The sequence below is a fragment of the Chelonia mydas genome, chromosome 27, assembly GCF_015237465.2.
Source record: "Chelonia mydas isolate rCheMyd1 chromosome 27, rCheMyd1.pri.v2, whole genome shotgun sequence".
Taxonomy (NCBI): domain Eukaryota; kingdom Metazoa; phylum Chordata; order Testudines; family Cheloniidae; genus Chelonia; species Chelonia mydas.
Window position 1 is genome coordinate 12,261,418 of NC_057860.1, and position 25,747 is coordinate 12,287,164.

General features: G+C 53.7%; 1 protein-coding gene across 2 annotated transcripts in view; it reads left to right on the forward strand.

Annotated features, from left to right (window-relative positions):
• The window catches only part of CDK12 (cyclin dependent kinase 12), a 72,845-nt gene extending 48,051 nt beyond the window's left edge, over positions 1 to 24,794 (forward strand). The window contains exons 14-15 of one of the 2 annotated variants that reach the window (XR_005223491.2): positions 3,061 to 3,196; positions 23,723 to 24,794. The gene's annotated coding sequence lies outside the window, so the exon portion shown is untranslated. The remainder of the gene's footprint in view (positions 1 to 3,060; positions 3,197 to 23,722) is intronic. The other variant, XR_005223492.2, reaches the window with a different exon arrangement.
• The last annotated feature ends 953 nt before the right edge of the window (positions 24,795 to 25,747 follow it).

Here is a 25,747-nt window from a genome sequence, read left to right on the forward strand (position 1 = left end):
TCAGACAAGCCTTGAATTTCTACTGTAAAAAAAAACAACAAGGCAGGGAGAAAACCCTTAACAGTAAAAAGATAAAGAACCCTTCAGTGCTTCTCTTCCTATCCTAAAGAGGGGGAAAAAGGAGGCCCCCAGCTTAAATTCCATCCCACCTCCTCTTCAGGTCACCTCTACAGTACTTGGTAACATTTTCAGAAGCACCTCAGTGTCCTTTTTGAAGTGACTGAGGCTTTCAATGAGACGTAGGCTCCTAAATTTGATCCCATTGTCTACACTGTGATTCTACCCCAGGTACAGTAGAGGTAAAAGTTGTAGTGTGGACAACACGTCACCACTGTCTTGACACCAGGCTGCGAAGTCTTGGGCGGAGGCGGAATTCTACCCCAAAAACCACCATGTGGGTGTGGCATGTTTCTTTTACCGTGTCTGGGTGGGGGGAAATGGGTGGGCCACATGCTAACCCCATGTTGTAAGCCTGGTAGATCCCTAGGTTAGAACATGGGTTTCTAACATGATTATATCCACACGGGCAAGTAAAAATAGCTACCGTGGCCATGCTTTTCAAAGGTGTTCTGGGGGGGCCCGGAATTGAGACCTCTTCGAAACTCTCCGATTTTCCAGAGGGTGGGTGCTGAGTACCTTCTGTGAATCAGGCCCCTTTAAAGAAGTCTGAAGTGGGGCCCCTGAAATCACTAGCCACTTTTGAAAATCTTGCCCATTTTCGCGTGGCGGATGGAGGTGGGCGATGTCTAAGTGGACACAGCTAGTTCCCATCCACATTGCACATGTGGAACAAGGATGGTGAGGGGTACGGGACAGTTTCCAGACGAGGAGACACTAAAAAGGCAGGGACTGGTCAGCTTAGAAGAGAGACGATCAAGGCGTGGGTTGGGGAGACGTAATGGGGGTTTATAAAATCAGGAATGGGGTGGAGAAAGGGAACAGGGAAGTGTTATTTATCCCTTCCCATAACACGAGAGCCAGGGTCACCCAAAGAAACTAATAGGGCAGCAGGGTTACAACCAACAAAAGGAAGTACTTCTTCACACAACGCACGGTCAACCTGTGGAACTCCTTGCCAGGGGATGTTGTAAAGGCCAAACGTATAACTGGGTAGAAAAATGAATTGGCTAAGTTCATGGAGGATAGATCCATCAGTAGCCATTGGCCAAGGTGCTCAGGGACACAATCCCATGCTCTGGGTCTCCCTAAACCTCTGACTGCTGGAAGCTGGGAATGGGTGACAGGGGATAGATCACTTGATGATTACCTGTTCTGTTCATTTCCTCTGAAGCATCTGGCATTGGCCACTGTTGGAAGACAGGGACACTGGGCTAGATGGACCATTGGTCTGACCCATTATGGCTGTTCTTATGTTAACTGTGATGGAACCAGGTCCCTAGCTTGCTGATAGTCATGGGGTCTGTTTAGCAGGGGAGGAAGAGCTGGCTAACGGGGTCTCCTCTCAGATTTCTAGTTGTGAGGCTTTGAAGGAGTCAATGGCTCGTCCTTCGCGGCTGCTGTTTGGCTGTAGATTAGCCATTTGCTGTAATTCTGGCACACAGGACCTGATTCTGCAAATCACATATGCACATGCTCAACTTGGCCCCTGGGCAGCTCCATGGATGTTACAGTTAAGCAAGTGGTGCCTTTGGGCTGTCGTAGCTATGGAGAGGTTAAATATTTTCTGAATAAGGGGCTAGAGAGGTCCTAATATGTGTTTCTAAAAAGTCAGCTTTTTAAAGTCTCAGTGGATGTAGCAGTGTGGTCCAGTGGATCGAGTGCTGGGCTGGGACTGAGGAGACCAGGGTTCTATTCCTGGCTCTGCTGTTGGCCTGCTGGGTGACCCCTTGGGCAAGTCACTTCCCCAATCCTGGCCTCAGTTTCTTCATCTGTAAAATGGGGATAATGAAACTGTTCCCCTTTGTAGAGTGCTTTGAGATCTACTGATGAAAAATGCTATATAAGAGTGAGGGGTGGTTGTTATTAAATGTCTATACGAAAATAAATCCCATCACCTATGCATGTGAATCGATGATTGAGAAGAAAAAGGAAACGGAGCATAACACTGAAATCAAAGCGGACAGGGCCTGCGTCTCCTGACTGTGTTGTGTATGATGCGCAGCCCAACAGGGCCTTGCTTCTGAAAAGTGGCTGTTGGATGCTGCCGAAATACAAATAATAATACCAAAGTAGTGGCTGGAAATCAGTGCGTGCTGCCTCGTTGGTCTTGCGGTTTCCAGCAAGGTTATTTTTAAACACCTGTTGCTCTTTCACTAAGGGCCATAACTGTGAGTGCTGCAGCTTTACGTACTGCTGGGCAAGAGGAAGGAGTAGGGGTTAGTGGCTGGAGCAGGAGAATGGGCGCCAGGATTCCTAGGTTCTATTCCTGGCTCTGCCGGTGACTCACTCAGTGACTTTGAGTGAGTCCCTGTGCCTCAGTTTCCCTACCTGTGAAATGTTTTATGAGACTGACCTGCCTTTTGTAAAGTTTTTTGAGATCCTCTGGGAAAGCTGCTAGAGAAGGGCTAATGCTCATTACTTCTCTTCCACTTCTCTGCTGCCATAACATGGGGAGACCGCAGTTGTTCTTATAAAATATCGACAGGGCAGCTGGGCAGTTTAAATCTCTGCTAAGGTTTTTCTTGACTTGGGCTACAGTAAAGGCAATGGGAGCCGTGGGCTGTTCCTTGGGACTTTCTCTGCACCCTGCGGTGTTGCACTAACTTGTGCAGTGTCTCTCAGAGCAGAAGGGAAGGGGTTTTTCCAAGACTGTCTAAAGCACTCCCCTTTTTGTTTAACGTTCAGTACATGCGAACAAATATGACCAGTGAACACGCTGGAGAAAGGTAGTCTGTGCTAAATTACTCTTATTTACTATGTTTTACTGAAGCAGCTCCAGGGAGCCTCACTGCTGGACCAGGACTCTTGTGCTGGGAACAGATTCAATGCCCTCTTTCTTTTAACAGAGGCTTGAATAACCTCCCTTCGGGGATGGCCAGGCTCACTCTGCAGCCCCTTCCTTCAATACACCTTCATGTATAATCTTCTTCTTTGTTTTAGGTCGGGTGCTGGCACGTCTCTTAGCAGCTGATGCCTGACTGGAGTATGCCTTTAGCCAACGCCTGTCTGAGAGTCCCTGCTCATTGTGGAGGGTGATGGCCCATGGCACCTTGGCATCTTTAAGCCTTCTTCCTTCGTAAGTAACCAATGGTCGAGGAGCTGCACCAACCCCAGCTGCAAGGGCTGGCTGCAAACTGTCCTGTTGTGATGGGGTCTTGTGTATCTGCTAACTGGGGGCGGGGGTTGTGCTAGAGAGAGGGAAAGCTCAAGGCAGGCGAGGAATGGTTTAGAACAGTCTATAAAGGCAGAAAAGAAATGAGATGCCACTAAGCCAACCCACACTGGATAAAGTCTCGCATGCTTATAAAGTGTCCTCCTGCTGGTAGCTGGTTCCCAGTGGATAACAGCCTTCTACTGCTACCAGCTAATGTTGTTGTTTGTTTGTTTGTTTTGTGGCAGCACCTGGGAGCCCTGGTTATGGATCCCGTTGTAGGGCTGCTAATCGTGTAATTAGAAAACCAGCATAATCCAGAGACTGATACGTACTGAGCGCTAAAGACAGCATGATAGAGCACGATTTGTAAATGGTAGGAATGTAAAACTTACAGCGGGAGATGGAATGGAACGCTAAATTGCAATACCCTGTTTAGCCAGGAGAAGGTACCATGTGTAACCTACCTGAGCTGCTAATAGCAAGAGCTAGCAGTGAACTGAAGACACATTTCTAGTCTCTCTCTCTCTGGAATAGAAGCTCTGTAGCCAGTCCCTATCTGGAGGTGTGGCAAAGCTGAAGTTCTCTGGGGCGCTGAAAGTGGCATGTTCATGAGACAGATCCTGCAACCTTTGTTGCTGCTTTCCTTCTGTTTGTGCTCTCTTCTGGGTGCCTTTACTTCTGACACCATGACATGTCCCTCTTGCACATGGTAGGCTGCAGGGCTGCTACTTACAGGTCAGACTCTTGTGCTAGATATGAACTGGCTACAGAGTCTGGATCCAGATCAGGACGCTGCGGCTCAGAGCTCACCGTAACTGGGAGCCAATGGGCAGTCTGTGGCCATAGGAAGCTGTTTGCAGCTACTCCCTAATCTGCTCCCCACAGCAGGCGTTGCTTTGTTCTGAAGAGTGGGCTGGGGCATTGGGTGCAAACCAAACATGGACAAAACATCCAGGATCCAAGTTAATGGCTGCAGATGGTCAGCCATGAAGGCCGCACCTGTCCTTTGTGGATCCATCCTCACCTAATTTATGGATCCATTTCCAGACACTGAGGGTATGTCTACATTCACACTAAGCCCAAGCTCTGACTCGGGTTTGAGCCCAAGCCCCTCTTCCGTCCACACACAAGTCAGTCGGACGTTGGACAGCAAGCACTCAGGACCCGGCTGCGAGATCTGGGTCCTGCAATTATAAACCCAAGCTTTACAATGTAGGGTGGATGCTCAAGCCACGGGCATGGAAACACCATGTCCCCAAGCCCGGGCCCCACAGACCTGGGTGTACAATGCAGTGTAGATGCACCCTGGGAATGGAGGTGTTGGAAGGGCTCGGAATCACCCAGTAATGCCTGCCATATGTGGAAGCATGAAATAGCCACCAGATGTCGCTCTCAGCACAGTGACCGTGTAGCACTGTGGTCAGGATTTCGTAGCGAGCACATTTAAAGTTAACAAAAGTTAGTCTGTCACTTTAAATTTTCACACCTACATTTCTCCCTCCAGGTACTATTTATATCTGCGTTACAGGTTTCCGCTGTAATATGACCTGTTTCCTTCCAAAGCTGCTACCACCTTTGCTTAAGTGTTTGAAAAAGAATTGTCCTCTCAAATGGATGATTGCTGCTGCATTCGATGCAAAAAGCCAAGGAACTCTCCATTAATAATAATACATAACTCTTGCCTAGTGCTTTTCATCCCCAGCTCTTCAGGTTTTTGCCACAGAAGATGAGTGTTGTTATCCCCCCGTTTTACAGAGGGGGAGACTGAGGCACAGGTAGGGTAGTGACTTGCCCAAGGTCACACAGGAAGTCAGCAGCAGAGCTGTAAATAAAGCCAAGGCGTCCTGACTCCCAGGCCAGAGCTATACCCAGTGGGCTGCAACGCTTGGTGGCGTGTTCTAGGCCTGGAACCTGTTTGTTAAAACTGATATTGTGTGGCACGCAGAGTCTTTGTTTTTCCCAGTTTTTTTAAGAACAGTTTGGGTGACACTGGACTAGAGGTTGATCTTGTGAATAAGTCACTGGACTGGGGTTCTAGACCTCAAAATTCAAACCCCAGGTCTGTCATGCTCCCGTGTGGGACACTGGGCAAGTCATGCCATCCCTTTGTGCCTCAGTTTCCCCCACCTGCAAAATGGGGAGAATGACAGTTCCCTGCCTCACTACGGGGGCAGGGCGGGGGGATTTGCAAAAATAAATGCTTTCATGTGTGCCAGGTGGAGGGATCCTGCAGGGGCTGTGTGAACACCCAAAGAATTTCAAAGCCACCAGAATGCTGCTGGTTTCAAAGTGCAGCTCAGATGCTGACGTGATTAGGTTGAGTTGTTTGGCTCAGGACAGCAGGTGAAAAATGGAGCAGGAAAGGGAGTAATCCAAGAGTGCAGGATCTATATCAACCTATTTAATGTATAATATGCGCCCTCTGTATCCTGTATTGGGGTGTGCGCGGTGTATGTTAGGTGACATATCCCTGATACACACTTCAAGCTGATGGGCTCTGTGTGTGTGTGTGTGAATCGAATGGGTTGGAGGTGGGCGGGGGGAAGAAAATTGGTCTTAAACATTGTTGCCAACGCTCATGCTTTTCTTGTAATATTTGCAGTTTTTCTCAAAGCCCCAGAGTCCCTGGTTTAGGTGCGAATCTCGGCTTTCAAATACAAAGTAAGTTTCTAGTCTTCATGGTTCAGAGAAATCTTAAAAACGTGAATTCTTGGCTCGGACACCAGAAGGCCAAGAAAGAATCCCAAATGTATGATTTGTTTTAAAAAAAATTCCCCGTTTTTAAGTCAGTCTGGTGACCTGATAGTTTGGGGCCTGACTCATGCTTTTTGGCTGCCGCTTTAACGACGCAGGGCTTTTGATTTCAAATACCTTGGCCCAGACGCTAGTCTGAGAGGTTTGCAACCCCTCTAGCTCTCTATGGGTCACCCGTCACCCCCTCCAGCCCTGCTAGCTTCCAGCAGTTTGCAAGTTACTTTCTACTTGGACCCAAACTCAAGAACGGAAGATATTGTTCCTCCAATGACATTCAGGACTCTGGTGCATGTGTGTGTCCGGCTGTGTTTATCTGTGGAGGTTAAGATGTTAGCCAATCCAGTCTCTTTTCTGGCCACACGAGGGCACTGCAAACCAGTAAACCTCCCCCTCCCCCCTTCCCACACATGCCGGTTGGGTTGGAATCTCTTAGGCAGCTGTGCGTCCTAACAAGAGACCCCCTTTCCCATCCCTGCTTGCATTCCTCTCCCACGTGCTGTGTCTTGGGGAGAGCGACTTGCTGTCAAAGCTTCCATCCGCGTGGGACCTGGGTTTCTGTTCCCCACTGCCCACTTGTCCTGGCGTTTCACACTCGGCCTCCGGTCAAGAGGGGCCTGGCTTGCGCACAATGAATTTTGGCCTCATGGCTCTCATAAGCCGCGTGGGACGGGGGAGGGGAGGTGGGTGCCTAAAGAGGCTCCTGTGCTGGATTAGCAGATGGCAGTTGCAGGGAAAAGCCCTTGCAGCCTGCATGAGCCGGGCTGCCGATGGCGAGCGGGAAGGCGCTTGGCCTTAGCGTAGGGATGAGCCAGTAGGATGGAGAGCTGGCCTTGTGCTGAAGGCCCTGAATCGGGACTCTGAAGAGCTGAGTTTAATTTCACGCTCTGCCACAGACTCCCTGTGTAACCATGAGCATGTCACTTAGCCCCTCTGGGACACTGCAGTGCTGGGGCCCAGATGATCCCTGAAGATAGACAGTGACTGGCCGTCGTCTGGTGGTCTTCTGGGCTCTCTGTGCTCATGGGACCGTTCCGCGCGGAGAAGATGTGTGTCGTCCGTGCTCAGAGCCGCGCCACGCTCCTCTCTGCAGGAGTAACTGGCTCTGTGCTCGTGCTGCCGAGCAGCAGGATTTGAACTCGCAACCTTCAGCACGACTGTTACCGAAATCTCCTAGGTGGGAGCTGTAGCAGACGTGTGTGTGGACCAGCCACTAGAGAGAGATGTGGAGCATGCTCAGGACAATGTGTTGCACGGCCATCTTCCTCGATAGGGCTGAACTCGCCTGCCTTCTCTTGAGCTTTGCTCACAAGAGGGGCCCAGAATCCCTGTTTCTGCCAGAGCCTGCGAACCAGCCTGCTTCCCCACAGCGTCTCTCTGCAGTGCTGGCGTGATCACAACTTTCCCCACCTCTTCGTTACCCCTCCACTCGGGGCACAGAGTGGGCCACCCATCACACCGGAAACAAGGTGGAGACAGCAACGGTGGAAACTTTTTTGTGTGAAACCTTGGCTGGGTGATTTCGAGCGACAAACGGAAACGCATCAGCGCCGAATGCTTCAGGCACCTTGAATGGTACCTACCACCCCGCAACACGCACTTCGAGACCTTGTGTGTGCAAATCCTGCAGGATTCCCGCTGAACTCGACCTGTAGTTAACTGTCAAGACCCTCTTCCCGTGTTGCTCTTGACCAGTCGTTGATCCATAGAACGCACGTGTAGATCCAGAGCAACCTCATCCTACTTTTCGCTCAGATAGCTTGCTGAGAAAACAGCCATCCTCAGAGACAGCTGGCCCAGTGGTTAGGACACTAGTCTGGGGCTCGAGAACTGGGTTTAATTCCTGGCTCTGCCACAGCACCCCTCCTCCCCCGGTGACCACGGGTAAGTCATTTAGCTTCCCTGTGCCTCAGTTTCTCCATCTGTACAAAGGGGATTACAGCCCTGCCTGGCCTCCCAGGGGTGTTGTGAGGATAAATACAAGATTGTGGAGAAGCTCAGATACTAGGGTAATGTAGGGGTGGTCCTAAAAGTGCTTAAGAATGATAGATAAAAAGCCACCCGGCCCACTCATTTAATGACCAGTTCAGGGTGTTTGGGACAGAACAGTGGTTCTCAACCAGGGGTACACAGAGGTTCTCCGGGGCCACATTGACTCATCTAGAGATTTGCCTAGTTTTACAACAGGCTACATGAAAAGCACAAGCGAAGTCAGTGCCAACTAAAACTTCATACACACAGTGACTTGTTTGTACTGCTCTCTAGACTATATCAGTGTTACTCAAACTGGGGGGGGAGGGTTGGGGGGTTTTGCAATTTATTTTACAATTACATGATATAAAAGGAAAGGAGGACTTGTGGCACCTTAGAGATGAACAAATTTATTTGAGCATAAGCTCACTTCATCGGATGCATTCAGTGGAAAATCGTTAGCGTCTAAGGTGCCACAAGTCCTCCTTTTCTTTTTGCAGATACCAACTAACCTGGCTGCTACTCTGCAACCTGCTATAAAGGAGAAAGTTAGCAATTTTCAGTACTAGTGGGCTGAGACACTTTTTTGTATTTTTCTGTCTGATTTTGTAAGCAAGTGAGATGAAACTTGGGGTACACAAGACAAATCCACCTCTCGGAGGGGTACGGTAGTCTGGAAAGGTTGAGAACTACTGGGTTAGAGGTCACAGAACCCAAATTTCCCTCCACCACGTGGGGGAAAATGTCAATGAAATGTGCTTCTGTTTCAGTGGTTTCTCAGGGGCTCCTAGAAATGCCTCAAAATTTGGAATTTCTAAGAAGAGCCAAGTTTTTGAAAAAAAGTTCATTCAATTTTCTGCCCTTTTTTCTGCCCAGCCCTGGTTCTGTCTGTTCAACCCAGACATTAAACCAGAAACTCGATGCAGGTTCCCATGGCCAGGGCTTGGTTCAACACCCCGCAGGGTTGGGAGCCTGCTGCCCTGGGCTGTGGTGTGAAAGGCCCTGCAGAGCTCTCCAGAGTCCCTGCTTCTCTCATCGAAGACAGCGAGGGAGTTAAATTTGTGGATGCCACCCAGAGGTGAGTCGGTGCTCGAGGAGCCTGCGTGAGAGCTTCAGCAGGGCCATGGTGAGCTTGGCAATTGGGCACCTGTCTGGCAGGGCCAATCCAGGGTTAATTGCAAAGAACAATTTGAACAGCTCAGAAGTGGCGCTTCATCCTGCATTTCCACTCGGGGGGAAAAAGAAATCTCTCTTCTCTCTGTGCTACTTATGTGGCCCTATCACCGTAGTGACTGGGCATCACACTCTCTTAAGGTATCTATCCTCGCAGCACCCTGATTATCCCTACTGTACAGGTGGGGAGACTGAGGCACACAGCAACTAAGTGACTTGCCTAAGATCATACAGTATGTTTGTGGCAGAGCAGGGAATTGAACCTGGGTTTCCTAAGTCCCAGGTTAGCACCTAGTGACGGGGTCATCCTTCCTGAAAGATCGAGGTGGCCTCGGGGACAGCTGCCTGCAAACCTCTCTTCAGTACCGATCCCTGTGTTTGACCATCACCCTTCCACAAGCTCAAAAGTGTCACATCCCTGAGCCAGAGAGGGAGGGATGTGGGGTAGGGCGAGGGAGGCTGAGAGGAGAACTGGGTGGCAAATCCCATAGGCGTTTTCAGCCTAAATCTCGCCATTTTGCGAGACTCTGCTGGCAGGTGCTGTAGAAAACCCACGTACGAGCCGGGGCAAGTGGCCACCTTCACCGGATTGTTCTGTTCCCTCGCCGCCTTTGCATGATTTGCACTTATGAAGCTTGATCGGTTTAGCTTAGCGGGAGATTAAGAGGCGATTTGATCTGTAACTAGCTAGACAGGGAGAAGGCTCCACTCTGGCAGAGCAAGAGCCAATGGCTGGCAGCGGAAGCAGAGAGATTCAGGCTAAAAATAAGGTGCAGAATTTGAAGGGAGGAGAATTAACCACTAGGGCTGCGGTGGATTGTCCATCACATGGGTGAGTCTTCCACTCAGGACTGGATGTCTCTTTCTAGAAGCTCTGCTCTGGCTCAGCCGTAAGATCTGGGCTGGAGGCAGGGACCCCTGGGGAAGGGTCTCTAGCCCATGCTACACGGGAGATCAGACTTTAGTAATCTGCCAAGGAAGCTTCACTTATTGAACTTGCAGTGTCAGATTCCCCTGTCCCCCCGCTGCTGGAGCCCAGCCCGGAGCTGTAGGGACCCAGCCTGGCAGTCTGGCTCCGGGGTCCTTTCAGTCCTTGTGCTGTTTGCTACAATGGGGTGGAGCGCGGTGCAGGCCGGATGCCTGGAATGAGACCTCCCCAGCCCAGCCGCCCTTTGAACTCCCGGGCTTGGCCCTGGCCTGAGATCTCCGAGCTCAGGTCTCGGGCGTGGGGGCACCAGGCGCACTAGCTTCCCTTGCTAGGGCTAGCAGGCCGCCCGGCCTCAGCGACCCTGCTCTGCGTCCTCCCTTCCCCCAGCCCTCCGCGGCGAAGGCGGCTTGATTAAAAAGCCGGCGCGGGTGGAATTGCAGCACAGCTGGCGCGCCTGCCGGCCCCCCGAGCGGAAAGTCACTGAAGATTAAAAGCTCCAATTAGCGTTAAAGTGAAGCTGGCGAAGCTCTGCGGGTTCCCCAGCCCCAAATGGCCTGGCCCCCTTGAACCGCCTCCTGGCCCAGGATCTCAGCCCCCTTTCGGATCACTCCTTTGCCTCCCGTCCCTTCCCACACAGACCTGTCTCTTGTATTTACTCTGGTTGCTCCTGTCCGGGAGCTAAACGGAGCAGGGGCCCTCATCCTTCCCCGGCCCCAATCTACCGGCCCCCTCCTGCCTGCTTCCACAGTTACTGTGCCTTGGGTGTGGTGCCAGGCGCTGTACACAGGTCCTGGCTGCTGGCGAGGTGTGTCCACCGGCCAGTTCCCTCCTTTGCTCCCGCCCCACCTCCTTGGTGGCTAACACAGGGCTCTAGCCACCAGAGCATCCCGGCCACTGGCAACTGTCTCCATGTCTGTGGCTTCTGCGTCTGGCCCTGGCGGTTTACCTGCCTGTCATTTCCTTGGCTAATGTGTGACTGCAGAGGGGTTGCAGGGCACTTGGACGTCACAGTGACAAGCAGCCCGCGAGCCAGGAAGCACCTGGTCGTTTAGCCACCTGGTCACTTTTGCCAGCTGCTGTTCTCTGCAACAGAGGCGTGCCTGGCAACTGCAGCTGGGGCTAGGCCCTTGGGTGCTAGGCGCTGTACAGACAGGGTAAGAGAGTGTCCCTGCTCCCAACAAGCTGACGGTCTAAATTGCAAGGCAGACAAAGAGGAAGGGAAACTGAGGCACAGAAGCAGGGAATGACTGGCCCAAGGTCCCACAGCAAATCAGTGCCAGAGCTGGGACTAGAGCACAGGTCTCCTGTGTCTCCACCCAGTCCTCTCTCCACTGGCCATGCCCGCTCTCTGGGTAGGTGTCTGTGCCCCCTCTGTATGTCTTCCAGCTTCTAGTCAGGCCTCTGCCATCAGCCCATGTGTCCCTCCACTCCCACCCCCGCCGTTTGGCTTCCCCTCCACCCTGCGTGGCCTTCTGGCATTTCCCATCTCCCCCGCCCTCCCCAGCCCTGAGAGGAAATGCCCGCCGGGCACCCTGGCTCCACTGGCCCATTAGGATTCATTTCTCCCAGCGGTAAGGGCAGGGGGGAGTTGGCACAGAGTCCACCCCGCGTCCGTGGGCACAATCAGTAATGAGCATCTTGCCAGATTCAGCCATTCGTATCCCAGCTGTCACATCATTACCAGGCCTGTTATCCTCTGTCTGTCTGTCCCATCCATTCGGGGGGAGGGCACAGTGAGTATTTGGGCAGGGGTGTTCTACCCTGCAGAAGCCTTTGCACCGGCTTGTAGCTCCGACAGCTCTGCTCACCGGGGCCCACCCCAGCCTTCCTAGCTTCGGCCCTGGCACCCCAAGTGGCCAAGGGGAGCTGGGAGCCATGCGACTTGAAGAGCAGCAGGGCACAGCTGATGATCCACCAGCCATGGAGATCAGTGTGCGCGCACACACACGCGCACACTCACCCGAACAGACTGGCACGGGCACTGCTGGCTGAGGTTCAGAGAACCCTCCCCTATTCCTCTCACTCAAATCAAAGCGCAGCTGAGCCAAGGCGGAAGGGGGACCAGGGGTGGAATGGGCCAGGAATTGCACGTTTTCACCTGCCATTTAATTGGATGTATTTTTAATTAATGGTGCCTCTGGGACCAACATGAGACAACATGATCTCTGAATAGGGACAAGGGAGGAATTGGGAAAGGTACAAGGATTGGACTACAGGGTGCGCTTACCGCGAAAACACCGCCATCAATCACGCGCTACTTTCAGCTCTGGACTCTTGGCTGGGGATCAGCGCGGAGGGAAAAGGGGTAGCGGGGGGGGAGGAAATGAAAATGAATATTCCAGCCTCTGCCATTTAGCCAGCTTGGGGGAGGGGGCAAGTTCGCCCTAAGAGGGTTATGAGGAGGAGAACCCTTCAGCCCAGATGAGAGCCACATGTCCTGCAAAGTCTCAGTGGCTGACTCTGTTGAGAAGGGTTTCGGAGGCACTCCCAAGAGGTAATAACCCAATAATCATCGTCCCTGGTTCACCTTATTTCTGTCAGTCGATCTCCAAGTGCTTTCTGGAGAAGAGCAGGATCGTTGTCCCCATTTTCCAGGTGGGGAAACTGAGGCACGGTCGCCTAGCCACCCAGTGGCCGAGCTGGGATAAGACCCCAGATCCCCTGAGTCCCCATCTGGTGCTTGCTCCACTAGCTTCGTGGTGTTTCCGCTGTACCTTCACCCAAGGCAGCTGGGGTTGGTGCTTGGTTCCACAGGCCGGGATGACTGGGGTCAGTCCCACGGCTTTGGCCCTGGGGCTGAGAAAGCCAAAGGGCTGCTCCTTGTCCCTCTCCTCCAGGTCTAGAAATTTAAACTACCCCCATGTACCCTGCACTCCCATTTGCCCGCAGCCGGCGAGTTGAGAGCCCGATGGCTGAGGCCTGGTCTACACACCTAGTCGCGTGGATTGACCAGAAGATGTGATTTGAACCCCTCTGGGTGAAATCACTGCAGACCTGCCTGGTCGCCCCACGGCTTGGTGTTCACGAAGATTGTGTCAGAATAACTGGGTCAGTAAGGGGGGTGATTTTTATACCACTCTAGTTAGACCGTTCCAGTATAATGGCACTGTGTCCCAGTCTGGCTAATTCCCCTTCCCTCTGGGGACCTTTACACTGGTATCGTCACTTCCAAAGTACACCGGCACACTGCAGGACAGCGTGGGTATGCAGCCAGTCCCCTTCGTCGGTTTCACCATGGCGTAGCCAGGGTCAGCTCTTCGCTTTCAGCGGATTGTACACTCGCGGAGACGGGGTGAAATCCTAAGTGTTGACAAGGCCAGTTGGAGTTTTGATGTGTATTGGTGGGGAGACGAACTCCCAGGTCCTGCCCCAATCCCATGTTTCACCCCAACCAACTAACCCAGCTTAAAATGCAGCTTGCCCTGTCTACACTAGGGTTTTAACGTGTCTTTGAAAGCAGACCTTTCTTCCCGGTCTAGTCGAGGCCTTTCATGGGTGCCAGCTGAATGGCTGGACCCAGCCTTACATTGCGGGGGGGTGCTTGTTTACACGCTTTGTAGCAGTTTAGAGCAGGGGAAAGTTTGGCCATGGGCCAGCCCCGAGAGCAGCGCCCCTGCTCCACCACTTCTGCTCCACCCTTCACCCTCAGCCACTGTTAACCCCCCCAACAGCCTTCCCCAATCCCCCCCATCCCCACCTTCCGGCCAGGTGCTTGCTCTCTGTATTGTGGCAGTGCCAGGCCCTGGGTCACGGCCCAGGACCTCATTGTGCTAGGCTCTGTACAAACCCGGAACAAGGAGCTGAAGGAAAACGGGCACCGTGGGTCCGCTAAGGTAGATGGATCTGTTTGGGGTTTGAGCCTATGAACAGGAGAGGCAGCTGCTTTGTGGGATGGGGCAGAGGCCTGAGGCTGGCTTGGGTGCAGTGTGGACCCAGAGAGCGTGGGAGGTGGGTACGTTCTGTAAATAAACTGCGCTGGGGGAATTGCTGACATGACGTCACCCCCACAGGAAACACCCCACTCCCCGCCAGGCCCCAGGCCTGCTTCCTCTTGGCCACGGGGCAGCCCCCAATCTGAGACCGGGTGGACATTGAAGCTGGGCTGGTGCCCCACATTCTAGCCCACAGCAGGCCTGGCCCTTTGTGCCCCTTCAGCCCAGGCTGGGGGCCAGCGCCCCTCGAGGTAGCAGTGGGCAGGTTTCCATCCAAGAGCGGCTGCATGGTTTGGCTGGGGAGAGCAGCTTGGGCAGACGCTGTTCCCTCGCGCAGCGCGGGCACAGAACGGGTGGGAGACGGCACCTCGTGCAGACAGTGATGGGCAGCTGGCGCTCTTCTCGGGTTTGGCTCTTTTAAAGCAAACTTCTCCTCCTAATTGTCGCCCTCTTGCTGTTGTCCTTCACGCCCCACGTGGGACACCTGCTGCCCTCCCTCCCACTGCTTGGGGGGTTGGAGCCTCTGGTGTTGACTGGAACCGTCCTGCTTGCTCACGCCAGGGTCCCTTGCTGCCCCAGTGCATTCTGGGAGTCCTGGAGAGCCAGGCCTGTTGCTGAAAGAAGGGACTTCTGGGTAATTTGAGCAGCTGCGTACGGTGTTGTGGGACCATCAGGCGGACACAGCCGTGCAAGGTGCAGGATGACCCACAGCCGGTCTCCCCTAACGGCCTCAGGATTCACTGATGCGTCTCCTCCCTTCGCCCTGCGGAGACCCCGCGGCCGATGCTCTGACTGCACAATGCAAAGACAACGCTTGGGCCTTCCTGAGATCCAGCGGCTTCTGCTTCCCCTTAAGCCACGACGGTTCTCTCTCCGGATGGACGGACAGACGGGAGGGCCTGGGCTGTGACGCCCCCTCCAGTCCACCTTCCCCACCCCTAAGAGGAGACTGCTGGCGGTACCAACCTCCAGGTCTTTGGAGATCCTCAGCGCCTATTCTAGAGCTGGGGTGGGTGACCCATGGCTCATTGCCTCCAGGACGGCAGTGTCCTCAAGCCGCTCTGGAGCAAGCAGAGAGACGCCATGTGGTGCCAACAGCTTGACCCAGGATGGAGGTCGCTCCGAAGAGGCGAGCAGTCCTCGCTCCCAGCTGTTCTCCGTGTGCCCATGCCCAGCCCTTGGCTGGAGCACGGGTACCTGGGGTGTAGCTCCAAAGCAGACCCCACCTCAGCAAAGGCCAGGCCCACCGGCTCTCCACCCTGGACCTGGGGCTTTAAAGGGGTTTCTCCTGGGGCTGGGGGTGCAGCCCTGCTGGGGAGCGAGGGCAAGAAGATCAAACTCGACAGGGAAGCAAGCTGCAGCAGGGAGGTAACCCCTTGTTGCCCAGACACTGTGATAGAAGCTCCCTCTGGCCCCCGGGGGGCCAGGGCAACTGTGGCTTTCTGTGGCCAGGATCTGTCGGGGAGCTACAGGACAACCTGAGGAAAGAGCAAAACAGAAGCGAGGACCCGGCCTTGGGTCACAGGGGCAGGAGCTCAGCGCGTCTCACTTGGCCCCTGGGTTATGGCAGCTTGGAGCGTCCATCCAGCAGCACCGGTTGGACTGGAAGCCGTCAGCTCGTGGCCACGTACAGCAGGGCCTTGTGCCGCACCAGTGCATTCTGGGTGTCCCCAAAAGCCCAGCCCTTATGCTGAGAGAACGGAGTTTTGGGTCACTTTTAGCAGCTGATCATGAACCCCCCTACCCCCCATGCTCTCTCCACTGGCTGTCCCTGGATGATCTGTGGGCACCACTGGCAGGAGAGGCAGCGCTGTGTGTAGGGCGGAGCTGGCCTGGGTCCTGCGTGGCAAACCCGAGTGCCGCTATGGTGTTCGGACCCCCAGCTGAGCCGAGCGGGGAGGGGGGACGTTCCCAGAACGAGGTGGGGATGGATGGTCCTGTTGTGGGGCAGGAAGGCGCTGCCCAGCGGGTGACTGGGAATGGAACGCTTTTCAACCCGGGGCGACAAACTGGAATTTCCTGTGACCGCTTCCTCCTCGTAGCGAGACCTGGAGGATGAGGACCCATGGGCCCTTTCTGTGCTAAGAGCCAGGTGGATGAGGGGGCCCGTCTACACTGAGCGTTGTGCCCGGGGCTGGGAAGCCTTTTGCGCTTGGATGGAGCCTTGCGCCCACGAGCCGACCCTGGCCCTCCGTGTGCGTCACTTGCACGGGTTGGCTGGGGTGGGCCGGGCTCTGGCTGGGCTGGACTCAACAGCTGATCGATCTTTTCCCATGCGACTCGCTGTCCCAGGAGCTGTTGCCTTTCAGGCCTGGGAGGCTGATGGCTCCTCCATTGGGTGGGTTCCCTCTGTGGCCTGGATCCCATCCAATGCTTCCCTTCACCCAGCCCCCGACACAGCGGGATCCTCATCAGCTCTGCTCCCCAACCCTCCGCTGAGACCCCCCCCTCCGGTCAGTGCTGCTACCCCTTAGGGGCAAAGCCCACCTCTCCCGAAGCCCCCACTTAGCATCCAGCCCCCCTCCTTTGCTTTGTTTATATCTTCCCCTCCCTGGCTCCCATGCACACCGATGCCTGGGAGGTGCGTGTGTGCGTGCGTGTGTGTGTGTGTGTGTGTGTGTGTGGGAGGGGAACCTCTGGAAAGGGGAGCACAGCTGGTGCACAAGCTTCCTGCTCGGCTGCACCAGCCCCCTCCCCCCCCCACCTTCTGGCGTGTCCCAGTCGGGGGCGGGATGGGGGGCGTCCTGCTGGCAGGGAAGGGAAGGCTGTCTCCTGGGCCATGCGCGAGGGCAGCTGCCCTGCAGAATGCAAGGGGTGGGGAAGGCACTCGGCTCTCCCGGCTCACTCGAGTCAGGTGCAGGCTGCCTAATGTAGGGCAGCCATTAATATTTAGTGTCATTTGGGGTTTTTTTTTCTTGCCGTGTTTGCTGCACGGCCGCCGTCTGCGCTGGAATGCAAAGTACAGCCCCTGGCGCGACCGCGCTGCCTGCTGAAGGGGGGTTGGCGTCTGTCTCCCAGGCGCCTCCCGTGGCCCAACGCCAGGCCCGGCTTCTATACCGACAGGATCTCACGCTTTCCGCCCGTGCCGGCGCCCCGCGCAGTTGTCGGTGGCGTGGCAGCACCACGTGGGCCGGCACGTGCCGCCAAGCCCAGAGAGGGAGGCAAAGCGCCCCCCGTGCCTGTCGGGAGCATGGAGAGGCCCTGCTGGGCCGGGTGCTGCACCGGCTCGGAGCGAGAGACCGGCCCTGCCCCGGAAGACGGCAGGGAAGGGCAACAGTGGCACAGAATGACTTGCCTGAGGGCACCGGCACGTCAGTGCTAGAACCCAGGGCTCCTGATTCCCAGGCCGGGCCCTGCTGATCACCTCCCCGCCAGCTGGACACACGGCTCTTCCTAGCAAGAGCCTGGGAGTGCGGGCTAAGCCGAGCTCTAACGCGTGGGGGCTAAGACAGAGACCCGCCCCCCCCAGGCAGGCTATTCCCTGGCTGTCCACTCCTGGGTTCCTTGCACCTTCTTCTGAAGCAACTGTAGCTGGCGCTGTCAGAGATGGGACCTTTGGGCTGGATGGCCCTCGGCTCTGGCCCATTCTGGCAATGCCTGAGTTGCTATAGGAAGCGTGGAGTGAAGCTATCCGTCTATCTACCCACCCCCATGCGCACCCATCCGTCCGTCCATCCCTCCATCCCTTCTTACCTGGCTTCCATTGCTTGGCATCGCTCCTCCAAACGGTTAACCTTCTATGGTTAGTCTAATTTCCCTGGTTACTCTTGCTTCCAGGGACTTACTGTGCATCCTTGGCCATGTCTCCTTTCCTGTGGGCACCATGAGTTGACCCACCGATCAAATGAATTCAGCTGGCAGGGTGGGACAAAACCTTTGCCAGTCCACGGGCGAAAGTCTGCCTACAAGAGCACACGGCCCTGGTCATCTCAGGAATCTTTACTTCCCACCCTTTGCTGGAACAACAGTTACCTTCCACCCGGGACGTTCCCTTGCCGCTTGCATGTTTGATGCTGCTCTCAGCTCCGACGCTCCTTCGGACGGATGTTACTCAGAATTCCCCCTCGTTCAGTGGCATGATGGGAATTGAAAACCCAGACCTTGTGCCAGACAGCACTTCTCCATGTACACGGGGCCTGTGTGCTATCCCACGTGCTTGTTTACATGGCTTCCTACCTCCCTGAAGGGTTGGGGTGTGTACGTGTCTGGATACAGTCTCTGTATACCCCCCTTGCGTCTTGGCAGCGTTTCTCTTGTGAGAATGACAGAGACTTGGAAGAGAAGAACAGGGACGGAGGAAATAAAGGGACAGGCGGAGAGATGGAATCTCACTGCAATAGACTTGACTGGCATCAGTTGCTTCCTGATCTGAATAGAAAGGGGGAGACATTGGACTAGACCGATAGTCACTATCTCTGTGGCTAAGATCTTGGGGGCAGCATCCGCGGCTCCCCTTCCGGGCTGGGCGTGCTGGCATCAAAAAACACCGCTGCCGTCTCTAGCTAAACACCTCCCTCGCCAGCAGGCAGTGCCAAGAAAGCAGCTGGCATGCCCAAGCCAGCTTCCGAGACCGGCCCAGACTGCAAAGGCAGAATCAAGTCTCTCCCCCCCGCCCCCCTTGCGGTAACACAGGGCGCACACAGAGGCCGCTTGCCTGCATTGCAGATTCCCGGGAGCCAAGGAAATGGGCTCCCGGGGCAGTTCTGGGTTTATCTGCCTTGCAGGTGTCATAGAGCCATAGACTATCAGGGTTGGAAGGGACCCCAGGAGGTCATCTAGTCCAACCCCCAGCTCAAAGCAGGACCAATCCCCAATTTTTGCCCCAGATCCCTAAATGGCCCCCTCAAGGATTGAACTCACAACCCTGGGTTTAGCAGGCCAATGCTCAAACCACTGAGCTATCCCTCCCCCAAAAACTGCGACTCCGCCAGCTTGCCAAGCAGGGTTTTTTTTTTAATGACTGGGATAAAGTCAAATCAGACCAGTGGAGATATCAGTGCCCAATGAATATGGGAAGTGTCGCCTCTGAAATTCCAATGGGGCTTGGATTTTTCCTCCTGTATCCCAGATCTTCTGGGAATATTTTTCTTGCCAGATCCGTGCACCACGAGCTACTGGAATTAGACACTCCAGGGCCTGTTAATTAGCTAGAGCAGCTGCATCGTTATATTTGGGGCTCAAAGAGCCTCCCCCATGCTCTTACTCCCAAGAATGCGGCTGCCTGGCTTCCGACAGCAAAGCAAACCAGCTTGCATTTCCCTTTCGCCATTGGTAGCCAGGGTGCAAGATTGTTAGCCCTACAAAACAACACTCTTGCACTGAGCCACCGAGCAGAGAACGCGTGCGCATGGCCTCTTATAACGTACCTGACCTTAACCCTGAGCTGCCACCGCCTAGGGCTGAGAAGGTCAAGCACTCTTTAAAGGTGGCTTTAAAACTGGGCAACAAACGGGCAGGTGAAATTCAATGTTGATAAATGCAAAGGAATGCACATTGGAGAACATAATCCCAACCCTACATATACAATGATGGGGTCTAAATTAGCTGTTACCACTCAAGAAAGAGATCTTGGAGTCATTGTGGATCGTTCTCTGAAAACATCCACTCACTGTGCAGCGGCCGTCAAAGAAGCGAACAGAATGTTGGGCATCATTAAGAAAGGGACAGACAATAAGACAGAAAATATCATGTTGCCTCTATATAAATCCGTGGTACACCCGCATCTTGAATACTGTGTGCAGATGTAGTTGCCCCATCTCAAAAAAGATATACTGGAATTGGAAAAGGTTCAGAAAAGGGCAACAAAAATGATTAGGGGTATGGAACAGCTTCCATATGAGGAGAGATTAATAAGACTGGGACTTTTCAGCTTGGAAAAGAGACAACTAAGGGGGGAAATGATAGAGACTATAAAATCATAACTGGTGTGGAGAAAGTAAATAAGGAAGTGTTATTTACTCCTTCTCATAACACAAGAACTAGGGGTCACTACATGAAATTAATAGGCAGCAGGTTTAAAACAAAAGGAAGTATTTTTTCACACAACACTCAGCCAGCCTGTGGAACTCCTTGCCAGAGGATGTTGTGAAGGCCAAGACCATAACAGGGTTCAAAAAAGAACTAGATAAGTTCCTGGAGGATAGGTCCATCAATGGCTATTAGCCAGGATGGGCAGGGTTGCAAAACCATGCTCTGAAGCATCCTTAGCCTCTGGTTGTCAGAAGCTGGGAATGGGTGACAGGGGATGGCTCACTGGATAATTCCCTGTTCTGTTCATTCCCTCTGGGGCACCTGATGTTGGCCATTGTTGGAAGACAGGAGACTGGGCTGGATGGACCATTGGTCTGATGCAGTGTGGCCGTTCTTATGTTCAAGTGCAGCTGTTGTTTTGTTCTGTGCCCACGGCGCTAGTGTCAGCCACACCTGGAGGCCACCAAAGCATGGTCAGATGGTCGCCACCAACCTCGAGTCAAGCATGGAAGTGGGCTCCATCGGCCATTTCTGAGTCCATGTGTAAGTCATACTGTGGGTGCTTTTCAATCACAGAATTGTGGGTGCCAACTCTTCAGTCACCACAATGATCCTTCCATCAGAGCCCCAAGACTCCATTGTGAGAAGCACAAACCAGGAGCTTTGTTGATCCTGTCTGCATTGCCGAAGAATCCACCCAGCCCCAGCTACACTCCCAAAACCTGGGCTGGGTTCTGTGGGGTGGGGCGCAGTCTCCCCAAAGCTTTAGTGCTGGAGGGTGGTGGGATCTGCTCCAGGTCCATGACACCAATATTGTCCTTTTAGGTTCACCACGTTCCCCCCTGTTTTCTTCCTTTAAAACATCAACTCCTCCCCTCGCACCCCCATGGATCTTAGGCCGGTGATTTGGGGTACCAGAAGCACCTCCAAAGGGCCTGGCTTTCAGAAAGTGCTGAGTACCCACCCTCTGGAAACCAGCCCCATTTAAAGGTGTCAGGGTGCAGCCCACAAAGTGCTAGTCACATTTGCAAAAGACGTGGCCTTTGTTTCTTTTCGCTCCTGTCCCATTTAGCAGCAGGATTCGGGCTGGAAGGGACCTCGAGAAACACCAAATGTTGTAGGACTTGGAAAAATGGAGAGTTGGTAACGCTGCACACACAGGAGCAGTTGCACTGAACTCAGTGATGCCAACAGGGCTGCTCCTAGATTTAAATCTCATGATGTACCTATAAGCACCTATGCATCTAAGCGTGTATCTATAGGCATCTATGCCTCTAAGCATGGGTTGATAGGTACCTATACATCTAAGCGTGTTTCTATAGGCACCTATACATCCAAACATGGGGCTAACTGGGGCCTGTTATGTCTAAACTTAAGGTCTTGGTTCTACTCACAAGACCAAGTGGGTGGCCTAGTAGGCAGGGTACCAGACTGGGAACTCCCAGCCCTTGGTTCATCTCCTCGCTGAGCCGCAGACTGCTCAGGTAAGTCTTTCTGCCGGCCTTGTGCCTCGATTCCCTACCTGTAAAACGGGGATGCTGCTCCCCTCGCTGTTTGAGGATCGAATCCTTTAATGACTAAGCTGCTCCAATGCAGGGTTGCCAAGGGCCTAATAAACAGACACCCCCTCCGCCCCCGGGCCATCGCTGACTTCACGCTCTGTAGCACACTGGATCGCGGCCTCCATCCTCTCTTGGCAGTATTTTTCATTGTGACTTGTTCTCCATTCCCCTTTCCCCCCCCAGAGCTGGGGCACGGCTCATGCTAACCACCAGCCCCCTCTCTGGATAGCAAAACTCAACTCACCATCCCCAGGCCTGTGGTCCAGGCCAGCCGAGCCCCGGGTGCGACCCTCTCCCCCCATGAACCAGCGGCGTGTGTGCGTGTGCGGTTTATTAGCGTTATTTCAACATTGTGATGCAGAGAGAGTCAGTGTAACAGCTGCTCCTTGCTCGCCGTGTTTATTGTTACCTAGAGACAGCCCACTGGCTTTTTCCCAGCTTCCCCCCACAGCTCCGCTCTCCCCACTCTCTGATGCGAAATTTATAGCTTACCCATCCTGTCCCTTTAACCCTCTCCCGTCCGGATGGCTGGCGGGAAAGCAAGGAATCCCGGTGGAGTTAAGAGAAACTGAGGCAACCGGCCCACAAGGTGAAAACTTGATGGCATGAATGAACCTTGGCAGGAGAGAGAACCCAGCTCGGAGGCTGTCTGGTTGGGAGCCCCTCATATGAATGCAATTGATCTGGCTCTAGAGAGAGATTGCAGACACGGCTAGCAGAGCGAGGCTGAGAGGAGACGGTGCTGATGCTTGAGCTTGGGTTACTTTAAATTGTGTGTGTGTGTGTGTGTGTGTGCGCGCGCGCACACGTAGATTGCTAGGCCATTCCGAACATCTAGTCTGATCTCCTGCCTAGCACAGGCCGGAGAATCTCCCCCCGTTCCTGCATGAAGCCCACTCGTTCGTGGTTGATGTACGTATCGTTCATACGTTCGTGGTTGATGTACGTACCACACCTGCTCGTCTTTACTCCATAGGTAGGATGGATTCTGAATTCCTCCAGACTCTCTCTCTGTTTATCCAGCACGAGGTGCTCAGAGTCTTAGCGCAAAATAAACCTCCCTTTGAAGGAACGACTGCAGGATTGGGCCCTACATGTGCATGTATGTGGGTGGCTTGCTAATGTATAGCTATAGAATGAGACAGGTGGTCTAGTGGTTAGAGGCGTTGTCTAGGAACCAAGACTCCTGGGTTCTGTTTCCGTGCCTGGTAAGAAAGTGCAGTTTAACAGCTCCCAGCCCCACCGTACTCTGTCCAGTAGGTGACACTCCCCACCCAGAACTGGGAATAGAATGCAAGAGTCTTGGCTCACCATTTCCTGTTCTAACTGAGATTGCTGGGACCGATTCCTGGTTCTACCCCCCCGTGACTCAGTTTCCCCATCTATACAATGGGGGGATAACACTGACCTACCTTGAATAACTAATGCATGTACCTTAAGATTCTCCAGTCAAAGAGGCCAAAGCATTCAGAGTATTATGATCATTTATTATTCCAGCCCTACTGGGAATGTGCTGGAAAACATTGTGACCATTCAGATTTTGGCAAACCTTACAGGACGTCACTGAATATTTATTGCCAGATGGTTCCATTTCATTGGGTTTTTTTAAATCTTCAAAATGGTACATCCGCTCTTGAGTCCCTCAGGCCACTGCTTTCCATTGCTTGCAATTTGCAAAAGCTGGATTGATTGGCCACCAATGGCAGCCCTTCCAGTTGCACACGCGCCACCAATCCGATCGCAGGGGACCAAAGTATGTCAGTAGCAGGCTCAGATCAGTTGGCTAGAAAGTTAGGGGCATGGCTGCAGGAGGCAATGTGCTTTTCCCTTGATCTGATTGGTCAGAAGGAGCAGCTCACAAATGGATATGAGAAGCTACTGGCTTCTGATTGGCTAAGAGAGAGTTCACCCCCAAGCTCCGAAAGAGTTTCCTTGTACTGATTCGCTGATGCAGCAGATACCACGGTGATGGGTGACCTGATAAAAGCGTACATAGTCAGGTGTGTGTGTATGCGCCTATGACTACGCAGAGAACACAGTAATGGATGACATCATAAAAATCTAGATCGGTTTTGTGGGGGGGGGGCAGCGCCCTGTGTTTGTGCGCATAATATATAATATAATTATTAAGTGTGTTTATTCTGTTTGCTTTTCACATCAGCAGCTCTGATCTCGTTCCCCTGGGAGACTCCGTGGACGACAGGAGAACTGGTAGAGAGATGACGTCGTGAATACCAAGGAAGCAAAGGCTGTGTGAGAAGGGAAGTGATGTTTATTCAGACATTTTTGGGGAAACCCTGGGGAGAAAAAGCTCTTCGGGAAGGATTCCTTGCCCCTTCGACAAAGGGTTGAAAAAGCTCCAGGCCTCGATCCCAGTGTCCTGCAAGCAGCTCTTCTGCAAAACCAGGGAAGATCAGAGGTGACATCCCTGAGATTTCTAGGGAGGAAGGAGCGGAGCAAAAAACACTTGTCAGGCTTTTCGTCTCCACCTCTTCGAACCACAGAGGAAAAGGGCAGAAGCCCATTCATTTCCTTTTTGCAGGGCACCTTTAAAGTGCATCTTTCTGGAAAGAGACTATGTGAAATAGCCCAATAACCCTCCCCGCACCAGGGCATCTTCTCTAGACATATGGGTGTCCCAGCAGCAACTGTGTGCTCAGAGAACTGGTTGCTGCCCCTGCATTTGGGCCAGGAGGGTGTTTCCCCAGCTGGATGCAAAAAGTTCGAAGGGGGGGATGGGGCCTGCTGTGAATTCTGCATGGCAATATCAGTCAAGTGCCCCTGTGCCATGATGCCTGGGGCACCAGCCTGGTGGCACTGCCACATGGGAGACATAGCAAGGTCTCGGAGTGCTGTGGAGGCTGAATGCTCAGCGCCTGGCAGGGGGGAGTATCATCCCCCAGTGCCCACTTTTGGCTGAGTTGGCACATTGAGCCTGCCCTGTCCCAGCCCACCTCAAACTGTGGAAGGGGAGCTCCATCTCCATGGCCCATTCGGTCCTTGAGTGCTCTGCTGAAACCAAGAGGTGCCAGTTGCGATCCTGGTGTCTTGTGACATCGACTCCCATCCCCGCGAGAAACTGAGCTGAGTCCCAATGAACTCATTCACACAGGCTATGATGTTGCCTTCCAGTTGACGTTACTAGCCACCCTGGGTCAGATTGGAGCCAGTGACTGAGGAGGGTGGGGGAGGCTGGGAAAGGTTTAAGGATGGCTTGTTGAAATAAAATTATACGCGCAGGAGGGACTGCCGTGTGGTTAAAGGCAGCGGGTGGGGACTCGGGAGATCCTGGTTCTCGTCCCTGTTCTGCCACAGGCTCCTTATGTGATCCTGAGCAACTCCCTTAATCTCTCTATCCCTGGTTCCTCATCTGTAAAAGGGAGCCAGTGGTCCTTCCCAATGCGATGAAGACTGTCAGCTGCTCAGGCAGGGCCTGACTGTGCAGTGCCTGGCACCATGGGGCCCTGACCTTGGCGAGCTCCTCTCTGTAATGCCAGGATACTGGTAATAACAGGCCACCTGCTGTTTATCTCAAACTGAGAAATCCAGCCCAGAGCAGGCAAATGTGTAGGGCTGGAGATTCTCTCCCAGGACAGGGCGAAATCGCACTCGGGGAAACGTCGGCTAAAGAACGGGTCAAAACGTCCCGCTGGTTCCATCCGTCGAGAGTCTCCCATCGCGTGGGACGTTTCCGGCTGGCCTGGATCTGTGCGGCCCTGACAGAGGCAACCGACGAGGCAAAGCAGGGCCCCTCCTCTCCGGGTCCAGTCTCCTTTTCTCAACTCTGTGGGCAGAGCCCAGCTCCTGGGAAATGGAGACAGGTGCAAGAAGCTCCAGATGTCTGCGGAGACTTAAGATGATCGATTCCAGGACCCCAAATAGAACCTGCCTGACCCCTCCTGGCTTTCTCTCCCCAGCTGCATGAGGTACCTTTCCTCCCCCGACCCTCCCAGCCTCCCCAGTCGGCATTTGGGCCCCTCAAGAAGAGACTCAGCCAACCCACGTGATGTCAAACTCCCCTTCCTCCGGGTCGCCCAGCACGGTCACCACCTCTGCCCTGGAGATGGCGAGTGACTTGTTCCCGTCCTGGGCATCCCACACGGCTCAGCTGGTGCCCCTCAAGCCCAGCACGCAGCCCCATTGCTATGCCAGTTCCGGGGCCTCCCAGCTCTGCCAGCGCTCTTCA